General features: G+C 37.5%; 1 non-coding gene across 1 annotated transcript; it reads right to left on the bottom strand.

The window, feature by feature from the left end:
* Nucleotides 1-13276: 13276 nt before the first annotated feature.
* On the bottom strand, nt 13277-13383 carry LOC131247555 (small nucleolar RNA R71). The gene has a single exon (XR_009171836.1). It is a non-coding gene; the product is annotated as a small nucleolar RNA R71 (small nucleolar RNA).
* Between the last annotated feature and the right edge of the window lie 696 nt (nt 13384-14079).

Here is a 14079-nt window from a genome sequence, read left to right as displayed (position 1 = left end):
GCGACTAAGATTCTGACAGATCGTTTCGTGTAGCCAACCATTAGAATTCTTCAGTGTAATCTGTGACGGTTCGATTTCCTTGTCGGTAATTTTGATATTGCTGGAATAATATCTGCTCATAACACTGGAGAGAAATCATGATCGAAGAAGACGTCTCATCCATGGCCATGATGAGATGGGCGCCTTGTTCTGGTGGGCTCGTGAGAGTTGTAATTGTTCCCACCATGTAGAAGCACCAAATTTTAATTTAAATGCTACCGATTTTACCCTTTTGTGATCTGACACGTCCATATAATCAAAATATTTCTCTACTTCGGCTAGCCAATCGAGAAAATCTTATATACGTAATAAACTGTTAAAACTAGTAAGTTCAGTCTTACCTCGATAGTCTCTTTCAGCACGATCTAGATGATCACCTCCATGGATTGGTCATCGGGCAAAACCCTTATTAAGGTCCTCGTCGCTAGAACTTGAATCATCTGGTGTAGCCCTACGGTTTGCCACTGGTAGTGTTCTACGAAAATGGAGGTTGCGTCGTACAGCAACCATGGGTAGTGGAGCCACCATGGATGGTGGAGAAACTAAAGATGGTGGAGCACTGCCTAGGGCTCAGGGCGAAAGTAGTGCATCCGCAAGACGGTCGACAGTTACCTGCAGCCCTTACATGGTAAACTGACTCTCCCAGTGGAATGCTTCCATTCTTTTTGAAAGATAATGAATCCTTGGATCACCGTCCATAGGATTTTGATTCATACCTTCACTGTTTGCCATTAGCCCGAGGGGAATCCTCGCTTTGATACCAATTGACGCAGGGATGAATGTGCTGAGGATAATTACTCTAAATCCACGGAGCTTCTCTAGACTCCTCACAGAGACTTCTCGAATCCATGAGGAAAGAAAGCAGAAAATAGAAGGAAATTCTAATAAATTCGAAATTGATTAATTGATCCATAAAAACGAGTTCACATCCCTTTAAATAGGGGTACCAACCAATGGAAAAGAAATCAGAATCAAACTACAACTACAACTCCTAGAATCCGCGACTTACTATAAATAGTAAACTTACTATTTATAGACGGTCGTGATGTTTACTGTGGGCAAGGTTTTCGGCCAAAAATAGTAAGTGTCCTATTTGGCTTCACCAAACCGTTCTCCTAATTATTCTAAGCTCTTTTCACATTGGGCGCAACTCCTAAAGCCCGACGGATGAAGAGTTATAATCAAACTAAAACATACTATTTATAGTAAAAACGAAATTAAAATAGGGAAACGACCGTCGATCCAGGGGTTTTTCGCAAATCCGGGTTGCGCAACCTGGCATAGTCGGGTTGGTTGGCTAAAGTAGCTCGTTATACCCCAAAATCATATATTTTACATCAGATAACTCATTCCGAATTGCGAGATACGCCCGATCTAAGGTCCGACGGTCCGGATCACTTTTGTCGTCGACCGGGCTTTTTCTGATCCATCTTGGCCATGAAACTGTTCGCAACCCGCTCTACATCAATTTTTTTCATAAAAACCTTATGATTGTGGGTTCTTAACTTCTTTATTTCATTAGAGTGCTTCCTAAACTTTGCGATGCACCTCGATGAAGCAAAGACTATCCACTAGGCTTCAATGTCACAATAGGCAAGTAAGGACTTCAAAACAATATATATTAAGTCCCATGGACATCTATTTAATGTTATTTTTCTTTAAGCAACAATCAACAATGAGATATTCTGATTTTCCATAATTGTAACAATCATCATTTTTCCGTAATTGAATTACCCTTGTATTATTGTTTGATTTCAAGTCCTTTTTTTCACTGGACTAGGGTATTATGGTTTTTCATATGGAAAATTGACACTACACACATTTACACATGACATTGAAGGATAGAATACATCGGTTTGTAAATTGACTTGTGAAAGATTCATAATTGAGCTTGATGTAGATCATTTCTTCTCTCTTCATTGAGCTTCCATTGCCAGTATCATGGGCAACACATACATCGTAATGATTCATCCTAACATATATATTGCCACCAATACAGGTTCTTATGAACCGGGTAAACTGTGAAATATTGTGGAAACCTGCATTCTTAATGGGATTAGATTTCCAAGGGTAGCTAATTCCTTTGTGCTGACCATCTTTTTTGTATGTAATTGATTACAGAATCCGATCCCTTTGTCTTAGTGGAGTTGAATTTTTGTTTTTATTTTACTAATAACTTAATGTAAGTATCCAATGTGTTCCCATTAACTTGTACAATTACAACAAACATGTTCTTCACAATCGCATATAACTCATAAATAATTTTCAAATCTATGTCCATAAAAGTTAGCATGGTAGACCTGGCAAGCTTAACATCTTCCCTGAGAAATGATAACATGTTCATTTAATTATGGTTGTCGCATTGGATGATAGGTTAGCGGGCATATTAGTGTCTAAGACAACCATATTTTCGAAGAGGATGCATCTTAGTACCATTGAACTTCTTGATTTTACTCAATTCAGTGTTAACAACTCTTGATGTCATTTTCTTGGCTAAAAATAAAAATAAAATAAGAATTGGGAAATATTATCCAACCCGTGCGATGTGACCGGGCTCTCCGCATAGCATTATCCTCCAACCCATGTGATGTAGAGTGGGTTGTGTACACTTTCATGTCGAAGATGGATCGGAGAAGGCCCGATTGAAGGCAAAAGTGATTAGGATGGTCGGAACACTAAAACAGGCATATCTCGCAAATCAAAATAAGTTATTTGATGTATCATATATGATTTTGGGGTATGAGATGCTACTTTAGCCAACCAACCTACTACGCTGGGTTGTCCACTCCAAATTTGTGAGATTCCATTATATCGACGCTTGAAAATCCATTTTATTTTCGTTTTTACTATTTACAATAACTTTTAGTTTGATTATAACTCTTCATCCTTTAAGTTTTAGGAGTTGTCTTATATAAAAAAAAGGTTTAGAAAATTTAGGAGAACAATGTGGTTAGGCCAAATACGACACCTACTAATTTTGTCCGAAAACCATGAAGTCTAGTGAAAATCATGACTGCCTATAAATAGTAAATTTACTATTTATAGTAAGTTATGATTTTTAGGGAGTTTGAGTTAGAGTTTGATTATGAAACTTCTTCCTAGGTTTGGTATTAACTATTTAAAAGATTGTAAATTCATTTTTATCATTAATCAAAATATTTTCAATTTTATTAAAATTTATTTCTATTTTTTATCTCTCCTCGTGGATTTGATGAATCTTTATGAGGAGTCCAGAAAAGCTCAATGAATTTGGAGTAATTATCTCCTGAGTAAGACAGTGTTCAATCTCATCACGTCCATCCTTGTGTGGTCACCATGGTACCTTAGGCAGGCATCCGTTCTTCACCTAAGGTGCAGTCACATTGGGGAATCTACTCAATATAATATCACTTGTACCAGTAGAGTTGGGTCGTTGGTGTGGTTAAAGGGAAGTTCCTCGGGTCTGCCCTGTGTTCCACAAGCTTGCTGTACTGTGCATGTTTTCGTACCAATATGTTCCATTTAAGATAGGCTAAACCAATGTGTTGAGTCAGAACGTAGGCGGTTGATTGATTTTAAAATTGTGGCCAACCTACTTTCTATATCAGCCTTATTTTAATTATAGGTGATATCCATGATGAGGCAAACCTTTCATACGGCAGGGATGTCTTACATATAAAGCACATCAGTAGTAGAAATGTGGAGTACCGTAATTTACGGTACCAGGGCAAGTACCTTATCAATTCTCATGGCTATAAACTCAAAAGGCACCATAGGGCCTGTTTGGCATTGATTTTTTTAAGAGTTTTTGGGCGGATCTAATTCCCTAAATCTTTAGAGCTTGTTTAGCATTGATATTTTTAAGCATTTTTAAGCAATTCTAATTCCCAAATATCCTATCAAAGAGATTAAAATGTGTTTGATTGGCCACTTTATAACCATTTCTCATGGTTATAAACCCACTCGGAAGTGGACGACTGAACCTTTAAAACCACCCATAACTACTGATTTTATAATATATTTACACAAAAAGACCTTTGGGGCCTGCAGATCTGACCGTGAGATGATATCACTCGGACTGGAGGCCAACATAAAAAGTGGGCCTTGTACAATATCCAATCCGTCCACCAGGTGGGTCTCGCCATATTGATGATCTTGCAAAAAATACAGATGGTCTATATAGCGGGTGGGCCCCAATGTAAGAAACATGTGGATAGCTGTATGTTAGATTGCAGCTTGCTAATTTACTAATGGACCAGCCTAAATCTCTGGCCAGACGATCCACATAGTGATACCATATTGATCAGTACTCTGGGTCGGTGGACGGCTAGGATCGTCTACAAATGTGTCATTCTACATGTGTGATGTGTACATGAGCTGCATTGCATGCGCACGTACCTTACCGAAGATCTTTTAAGTTTTGACCATCCATTTGGTAGGTCAAAGTAAGTAGGATTTTTGTATTGTGGACCATGCATTGGCAAATGAATGGTTGTAGCCATAGATCCATCGATCTGATAGGACCGAAAGAACAAAATCTTACGTGTGCTTTAGAGCATTCCTTTCCCATTCTGTGTAAGCCGACAGGCTTTGTAGCTTTTTCAAAGGCAGCGGCGAGGAACTTTATTTATTCCATTCTCTACTCCTATCCCATCCTATTACTATTTGCACTTTTGTTAAATATCTGCTTCCTGTTTGGCAGAATACATCAGGAAGTATTGCCATTTGGGGCTGCTCCAGTTTAGTTTTTTTTTTTTTTTTTTTTAACATGGGCTAATTCCTTCACCTTTGAATAGTCAAAATACTTTAATACGAGGGTGTATTTATTTATTTTGGTGTTCCCTGTCCTTAGGGAAGGGGATTAGGTGAGACCCTGGACTCACCCAAGATAGTTCAGACCTTACATTGAGCCCACCTTGATATATGTATTCTGCATATGTATACACACCATTCATCTGTTTTTCCATATCATTTCAGAGCATTATACCAAAAATGAAGCAGAACTGATTATCAGGTGGACCATACCATAGGAAACAGTGATGATTGACAATTAGTGGGCCACATAAGTTCGGGATCAATATGATATTTGTTTTTTGCTTTCATACAGGCTTACGTGACCTTGTCAACAGATTGGATGGAAAATAAACACTAGGAAACATTAAGGTGCGTCCTAAGATGTTTTTAATGGTAGAAAATTCAATCACCATTGTTTCTTATGATATGGTCCACCTGAAAATTCGATCTACTTTATTTTTTGGATAATTCCCTAAAATGATCTGGAAAAACAGATGAATGGAGTGAATATAGAATAAATACATCAAGTGGGCCCCACGGTAATGGCTGCACCGTCTTGGGTGAGGCCCGGGTCTCACGTAATGGAAACGTATTGGCCACTCCCCCTGCACCAGCCAATGGCTGATGGCCGGTGCTCTTTGGGCCCCACCATGATGTATGTGTTTCATTCATGCCGTTCATCTATTTTTCTAGATCATTTTATGGTATGAGACAAAAAATTAGGTATATCCCAATCTCAAGTGGACCACATTACAGGAAACAGTGTTGAATGAACGTCGACCATTTAAAACTTTTTGGGGGCCATAAAAGTTTTGGATCAAGCTGATCTTTGCTTTTTCCCATCATCTGGGTCTGTATGACCTAATCAACAGATTGTATTTCAAATAAACAGTACATTGGGCCTTAGGAGGATTTTAATGGTGGATATCCAATCACTATTGTTTTCCTGTGGTGCGGTCCACCTAAGATTTATATCCCACTAATACTTGGGATTAAACCCTAAAATGATCTGTAAAAATGGATGAACGGAGTGGATGAAACACATACATCATGGTAGGGCCCACAGAGCACCGACCATCAGCCACCAGGCTGATGGCAGGGGGAGTAGCCAATCCGTTTCCTCACCTAATCCGATCCCGTCCTTGAGTGGTATCATAATCAAATGGCTTGGACCGTTGAAAAGGACCCATCCCAATGGCTAAAGTCCAGATGTATCCTATTGTAATTCCTGAAAGCGTGCTATCAAACAACTTTATAACTGGGGTGGTAATAGGTTCGGTAGGCCTGATGGGTGCTCAAACTGGCCCGACAAACCCAGGTATGGGTATAACTAAATGGACGTGGTTGCAGGTTTGGGTATTAATTCAAACTCAATTAATAATTGGACCAGCCGCCATGAGTATACCTTTCGCCACTCCCCAACTCGGCCGAAATTCTATTCTATTCTATTCTATTCTATTCTATTGTATTATAGTACTTCAATTATATGTTCACATACCAATTCTTCAGTTAGTTTATTATTACTAATTACTAGTTAGAAAAAATATTTAGGACCTTTCGATTAAAATATAAATATATAAAAAGATGATGGTTGCTATGCTCCGATATAGAATAAGGTTATTCTACAATACTCTGTTTGTGGTCGCCATGGTTTGTATTTTGTATGCCATCTAATCCATCCAACAACATCACCTCACCATAATGGTTGGACCCAAAAAAAAATAAAAAATAAAAATAGGCTGATTTAATCATTATGTGGGCCACCAACTGAAGTTGGAGCTTTGTCCATTACTTTTTCTGGTTTGGCCCACACGATGATTGGATTATCCTTATTTTTAAGGCATACCATCATCACAGTCAGCTCACTTGATAGATGGATTGGGAAGCATACACATAGCATGGTGGGCCCCACATTAAGTTCCTGAGAAACACTAGCTTTTGATGATGGCAGTATGTGTGGGATGGTCAAGCAGTCAATTGGGACACTCATCTACAATGAATATGGATCGATGGATGAATAATCTAAACAGGCAGGACATGTTTTGTCTGCATGATTTGCTGATTAGCTATTTCTTGGGCCAGCTATTTTTCATAGGCATTGATTTGTTGACCCATCAAAGATGGCCTACATCCAGTTCAGATGACTAAATCATCAGCTTTGATACGTTGAAGATGGTCCATGACACTCTGTCCGGTTTCGCTTTTTGCAAAGAAGAGGGATAGCGCTGGTGGATAGAGTTGGTATTGCATGGGGATCAACTTTTATGGCCGGCCCTCCCATTTGAGAACTGGCCCTTCACAAGCACCTAAATTTGGATTGAAACAAATAAGAGTAAATGAAAAAGTCAAGCAACCATACAAAGAACATATGATTTTTATGTAAACAAACTTTTGTGGGCTTGTGGAAAAAATTCACAACACAAAGCGTGATCAATCTACTATTTAGAGACGATTAAAGAGACAGAGATAACTTAACAACCAAAAATAAATAAAAAAATCTAGCTCTCTCCGCTTGGAGGCTCTCAAAACATTAAAAAACAACTCAAAATTATAACTATCTCTTAACCTTAACATAACTAACTCTAAAAGACACTCTTTCAAGAGGAAAATGTCAAAAATACCCCTCCAAGTGTCTACTGACACTTGGGCCTTGTTAGCATGTGAAACATGCATTATATAGGCTCATAAAAGTGAATAAACCCATGGTGATTTTGGCATCACAATTTTAACAATCTTCACCTTGATAGCAAAATCACTTCCTTGCATTGCCAATATTGTTTTAAGCATCACAATCATTGCTTCATGCACAATCCGTCTCTATTCTTTTCTTGCCTAACATAGAGAGGTCTAGCAAAACTTGAACTTCTCTACAAGAATGACCTTCGTAAGCATGTCCCCGAAATTCTTGCTGGTGTGAATCTTTTCAAGAGTAACATTCCTTCTTCTAGCATCTGTCAGATAAAGTGGTGATGAACATCAATGTATTTAATCCGGGAGTGATATAATGAATTCTTCGTCAAATTAATCGCGCTTCACTGTCACAATGCCTAGGCATGACTTCCTACTGAAGCCCTAACTCATTCATCCTCCATTTTAACCAAATAACTTTCTTAAATGCCTCCATCACTGCCACGTATTCAACTTTAGTAGTGAAAAATGCAACCACAGACTAAAGCTTACACATCTAACAGATAGCTTCACCTGCTAGCATAAACGAGTAACAAGAAGTAAACTTTCTATTGACCACATTCCCTACATAATCCGAATCAACATAACTTACAAGTTTCTCCTTTAAATCTCTGAAACACAAGACCTAGTCCGTCGTATCTCATATATACCGAAGTATCCATTTCACCGCATCCTAATATTACTTTCTAGGGTTTGACATGTATCCTCTCTCAACACTAACTGCATGTGAAACATCTACTCTCGTACAAACCATGACATATATAAAACTGCCAAATATACTTGAATAGGGCACATAAGACATATACCACTTTTCTTCATCTAACGTAGGATATATTTCTGAAGAAATCTGAAAGTGAGCAGTGTGGGGAGTGTTAACCTTCCCATTTTCCAGTTCGAACTTGACTAGAACCTTCTCAAAATAATCCTTCTGAGACAATACAACCATATCATTCTCCTCTCCTTGTCTCTGTGTATATTAATGCAAAGAATCCTCTTTGTAGCCCCCAAAACTTTCATTTCAAATGACCTGGATAACTAAGCCTTCAATATATTAATTTTAAATATGTTATGGCTGGCGATAAGCAAATTATCAACATATAACATGAGAATGGTTAATTCTTTGTCATTCAATGCTCTAAAATAAGCACAATGATCATATTCACTTCTAATAAAATTTTGGCTCGACATGAAAGAATCAAAACTTCTTATACTACTACATAAGCGACTATTTTAGGCTATACAATGACTTCTTTAACCCGCAAATAAGATCCATCTTTTCCTGCACCTTGAACCCTTCCTGTTGCTTAATGTGAATTTGCTCTTCTAATTCCTATGTATAAATGTTGTTTTAACATTCAACTATTCCAATTCCCATATATTCTAATTCCATATTGTATTAGGTAATCAGGGTGAATACAAATATGATAAATACCTACTTTACCACTGTCGCGAAAATCTCACTGAAGTTGACACCTTCCTTCTAAGAATATCTCTCTACTACCAATCTGGCCTTGTACCTAACTCGTTTCTTTCAGAATATCCACTTGCACCCGATCTCCTTCTAACAAACATCTCAACTAGTTTCCATATTTGATTTTTATACAAAGAATCCGTCTCTTCATACATAGTTGTCATCTACTTTTTTGCATCTTTATCCTCTAAAGCTTTTTGAAATGTAGATGAAATCCATTCATCTGTAATAAGAGAAAATGTAACATTAGAGTTAGCCCTGTATCTCAACGATAACCTGTGATCCCTTACTGGATTTCTCCTGATAAGTGGTGGCTCCACCTCTTCTTGTACTTTAACTATAGATCATATTTCTTAAGTGTCTCACCCTTGTCTAATTCCATATCAACAATTGACTTTTCCATTTCCTTTTGCTCATCTTTTCGAAACAAGGAATCCTCATCTATTTTGACGTCCCAACTAATAATGATATTTCATGAAACACGATCTAACAACTTGTAACCTTTTACCTCAGTACTATGGTCAACAAAGGTGCATTATTTTAATCTTTGGTCTAACTTATCTCTCTTAACAGACGATAAATGATAATAAGCATAATAACAAAAAAAAATTCTCAAACCCGAGTAATCAACTACTTGACCACTCCATACTTCCTCAAGAATTTTACAATCAATAACTTTAGAGGGAGATCTATTCACTAGATAACAAGCTATAAAAATATCTTTAATCCAAAGTTCTTTACCTAACCCAGAATTGTTCAATATACTCCAAGCCCTTTCCAAAAGACTCTGGTTCATACATTTTGTCACATCATTCTGCTAAGTTGTATGCCTCATTGGGTTGTGCTTGATTGTTTCCTAATCCTTACAAAATTAATCAAATTCTCTTAAAGTAGATTCCCTGTCGTTATCTATCCTTAGAACTTTCACTTTCTGTTTTGTCTATTTTTCAACCATCACTTTTCATATCTTGAAAGTGGCAAACATATTACATTTGTATTTCAAAATATAAACTCAAACCTTCTTAGAGAATTCGTCTATAAATGTAACAAAGTAAGACAATCCTCCTCTAAAAACAACGAGCGATGGCCCCCACACATCAAAATGCACGTAATCAAGTTGTCATTTACTGACATGTTTTCTAATTTTAAAACACAGCTTTGACTGTTTCTCATATATGTAATGCTCACATACATTTAAATCAAAGCTTTTTTAAAAAATTAACTTATAATTGAGAAGTACCTTTATGCCTCGATCGCTCATGTGGCCTAGTGGCACATACCACAAATGTGCCAATATGGAATCCACTATAGACACTTCAGCTCCACCAGATATAGTATTTCCAATCAACCGGTAAAAATTACCGCTCCACTGTGCCTTCATTACTGTAAAGCCCCTCTTTAAAACCTTCAGGACACCATCATAGCCAGCAAACTTGTAACCAATTATATTTAGAGCTCCTATAGAGATCAGATTCTTCTTCAAGTCCAAAATGTGACTCACATCTGTCAGAGTATACCCTACTCCATCAAACATCCTGAAGCAAACCGAACTAATTCTAATTATCTTGTAGGCATAATCATTTCCCATAAGAACTAACTGTGAACACTAGAGGTTGGATTTCCCAAGGAACGAGACATCTATGCTCTCTTTCACTAGCTGCCTCACTTAAGAGCTTTCATTTGGAGTAAAAAGGTGTTATATTTGACCAGAGTTGCCACTAACCAATTATTATGATCATACAGTCGGTTAGGTCTTGTAAAAATGCATACGATTGAGAACTTGAGCATAATTAACACTAAGATGACTTGTGAGTTTGTGTTTCAGAGATTCTGAGTAAGCGATCACAATTATGGAGATGGAAGCTGTTAAGCACCTACTCTCCCGTGCAAATGTACAGTCTTTGTTAAGTATCAAATATTACATATTCTCCTCTATTTATATCTTGGTTTTAAGAACATGATAATGCTTAATGGTATATTTTATACATGTTTGTGTCGCAAGGTGAATTGAGAGATTGGATTGAAAAGAATATTAAAAGCATGGATTTAATGCTAAGAATCACCAAGGCATAAGATGAATCTTGGAAGACCAAGAATGAAGAATTCACATACCAAAGATCCAAGAAAACCAAGTACAAAAGCTGAAGAAAAGACTTGAAAGATTACAGAATCTGAAGCAGAAAACAGATAGGTTCGGTCCGACTGAACCCATGCTTGATCCGACCGAACTTATACAAAACAATCCAGCGACAAATGATGGAATTCAGAAGCTAATTCGGTTCGATTGAAAAATAATTCAGTCTGACCGAAGGGAGGATTCGGTTTGACCGAAAGTACACAAAAAGCTTCACGCTGAAAGGAGTTAATTCGGTTTGACCGAAGATTAATTTGGTACGACCGACAACTTAAGTTCGGTCCAACCAAACCCAGCTCAGTGCGACTAAAATCGAAAAACTGCTGAAACGGAATCCTTTCCAAATTCAGACTCAACTTTGGATTCAACTTTAGTTCGACCGATGTGTAATGCGGCTGCATAAATTGAGGCGGTTTCGCAATTGAATTGCGAAAATTCCAAGTCGGTGAGTAAGGTGGAGTTTCACAACTATAAATAGGAGTCCTTAGGGCATTCCTAAGGATCATCTAGACTTTTAAGGAGTGGAGCAAAAGGGTGGAGAGCCGCCGCCAAGAGTTTTCTTCTTCTTCCTTAGTTATTTTTATGTTTTATTTAAGAGTTCTTAGTTCAATCATGTTTATAGTGAACTAAACATCTTAGATAGGGCTAAGAGGTGAAGCTTGTAGCGTGATTAGGATGTTTATCTTGCTTTGATTTATGTTTTTGTTGAACTTCATTGATTTCTAGTTTAATTTTAAGGAATATTTTTAGTTTTCAATGGGTTATTGTGACTCAAATTACAGTAGACATTGCGATAGCTTTGAGTATCTTCTTTTCCTATTTGATATTATTGGATTGGTAAATCCTGTTGTTTGCCATCATCTCTGGGCATGGTTAGGTGATGGAATACCTTCCAATCTCCACGATTCTCTTCCATTGAGGCTAGATCAATGAGAAGTTCAAAGATTTGATCATCTCTCTTTCCAATTAGATAAGATAGGACTCTGATTCTAATTGGACCTCTTGAATCAAGTAAGGTAGCATCCCAATAGCTACAAGTGAATCCTTGGCACCCTAGTTCCCACCTTTAAATTCACAAGTTTCAATTATAATAATCACAATTACTCTCTCTATCAATTCAGATTTAGTTTTAGATGATCTTCTAGTTCTAGTTCTAGTTACTTTTAGAAACGTATGAGATTAGTCCCCGTGGATTCGACCTCGGTCTTACCGAGATTATTACTACATCGCGACCCTACGCTTGGGGTTGTGAACAAGTTTTTGGCGTCGTTGCCAGGGACTACGATTACATTTTTCTAAATTTAATTAGTTTTAGAATTAGGTTAAGATTAGGATTAACTTTGTTTCTAGGTTATAAATTATTTTGAACTTATTTTTAGGAACTAAATTTGTTCTTTGTTCTGTAGGATCTTGACCTAGCATCACCTATCTGGTAACTTCATTCTAACTCTCTCTCCATCTTAATTTTTATTTACTAAAGTTTTCAATTCTTAGATTTTAGGTTAAAATTTGTACTTGAAAGCCAAGAGTGTTTCATGCACAAGTGGGTTCGTGACAACACTCTACATCTTTTGAGTGGAGGATTAGTCGAAGGTTGCCTATCTATCATAGGAATAAACACCACTTGAGATCCTCAGAGTCAATAGAAGTGATGGTTGCTAATCAACCTACAAATCAACCTCAACTTCCAGTTGAGGAGGCCCAGGATGAGCCACTTGAGATCCTCATAGTCAATAGAAGTGATGGCTGCTAATCAACCTCAACTTCCAGTTGAGGAGGCTCAGGATGAGAATGAGGTGCATCATGCACCCCTACCTCGTACTTTATGAAACTATTTACAACCGGCGGGGTGAGCACACCTTCTTATATGATTTTTTCAGAAAATACAAGAAACATATATATCAAGCCAGGAGTAATCCAAATCCTTTCAAAGATTCATGGACTTGAATTTGAAAGTCCATATTTACACTTGAAAGAGTTTGAAGAGAAAATAACCACTTTATATTTTCTTAACGTGTCTGAGGACATGATCAGGCTGAAACTCTTTCCGTTCTCCTTAAAAGAAAAAGCAAAGATGTGGTTGCATTCACTATGTCCACGATCTATTGGCAGATGAAACGACATGACAAGGGAGTTCATAAAAAAAATTCTTCTCATATCATAAGACGAATACCATTAGAAAGTCAATCATGAACTTTGAACAAAAAGAAGATGAAACATTCTTCTAATATTGGGAGTGGTTAAAGGATCTTATCAGTTCATGCCCACAACACGGCTTTGAGACGTGGCACATAACAAATTTCTTTCATAAAGGACTGACATCTTCCATGTGCCAATTCGTTGAGACAATATGCAATGGGCAATTCATGAATAAAGATGTCGATGATGTGTGGGATTACTTTGACAAACTTGCTGAAACTGCACAATCATGAGACATCTCCCCAAGACCTAACACCACCTCTAAGCCTAATCAATCAAGGGAGAAGGGGCGGAATATACTTGTTCAAAGAGGAAGACGGTCTAAATGCTAAAGTGGCCAGTCTCACAAGGAAACTCAAGGCCATGGAACTTAAGAAGGATAAGGCTAAGGAAGTTATCTGTGGTATTTGTTCTTGTAACGTTCATACAACTGAGAATTGTCCACAGTACTTACTTTTCAAGAAATATTGAACGAGCAATCTAATGTCGTAAACAACTATCAAAGGCCTTTTAAAGGACTCACTTCAAACATATACAATTCAAGTTAGAGAAATCATCCGAACTTCAGTTGGAGGAATGAACAAACTGCTACTCCTCAAGGAATCCCTAACCAATTCTTGAATCAAGGGAAACCTCAAGACGAATCGGTTCCAAATCCCACACAAACTCAAGAGCAAATCCAGTAAAATACTCTCTAAGCCTTACAAGAACTTATAAAGGTAATACAAAAGATAGACTCACGCGTTGTGGTTATGGAGAAAGGGATCCTTCCAAC

The sequence above is a fragment of the Magnolia sinica genome, chromosome 5 (genome assembly GCF_029962835.1).
Source record: "Magnolia sinica isolate HGM2019 chromosome 5, MsV1, whole genome shotgun sequence".
Lineage (NCBI taxonomy): Eukaryota > Viridiplantae > Streptophyta > Magnoliopsida > Magnoliales > Magnoliaceae > Magnolia > Magnolia sinica.
This window is presented reverse-complemented; position numbering and strand designations above follow the sequence as displayed.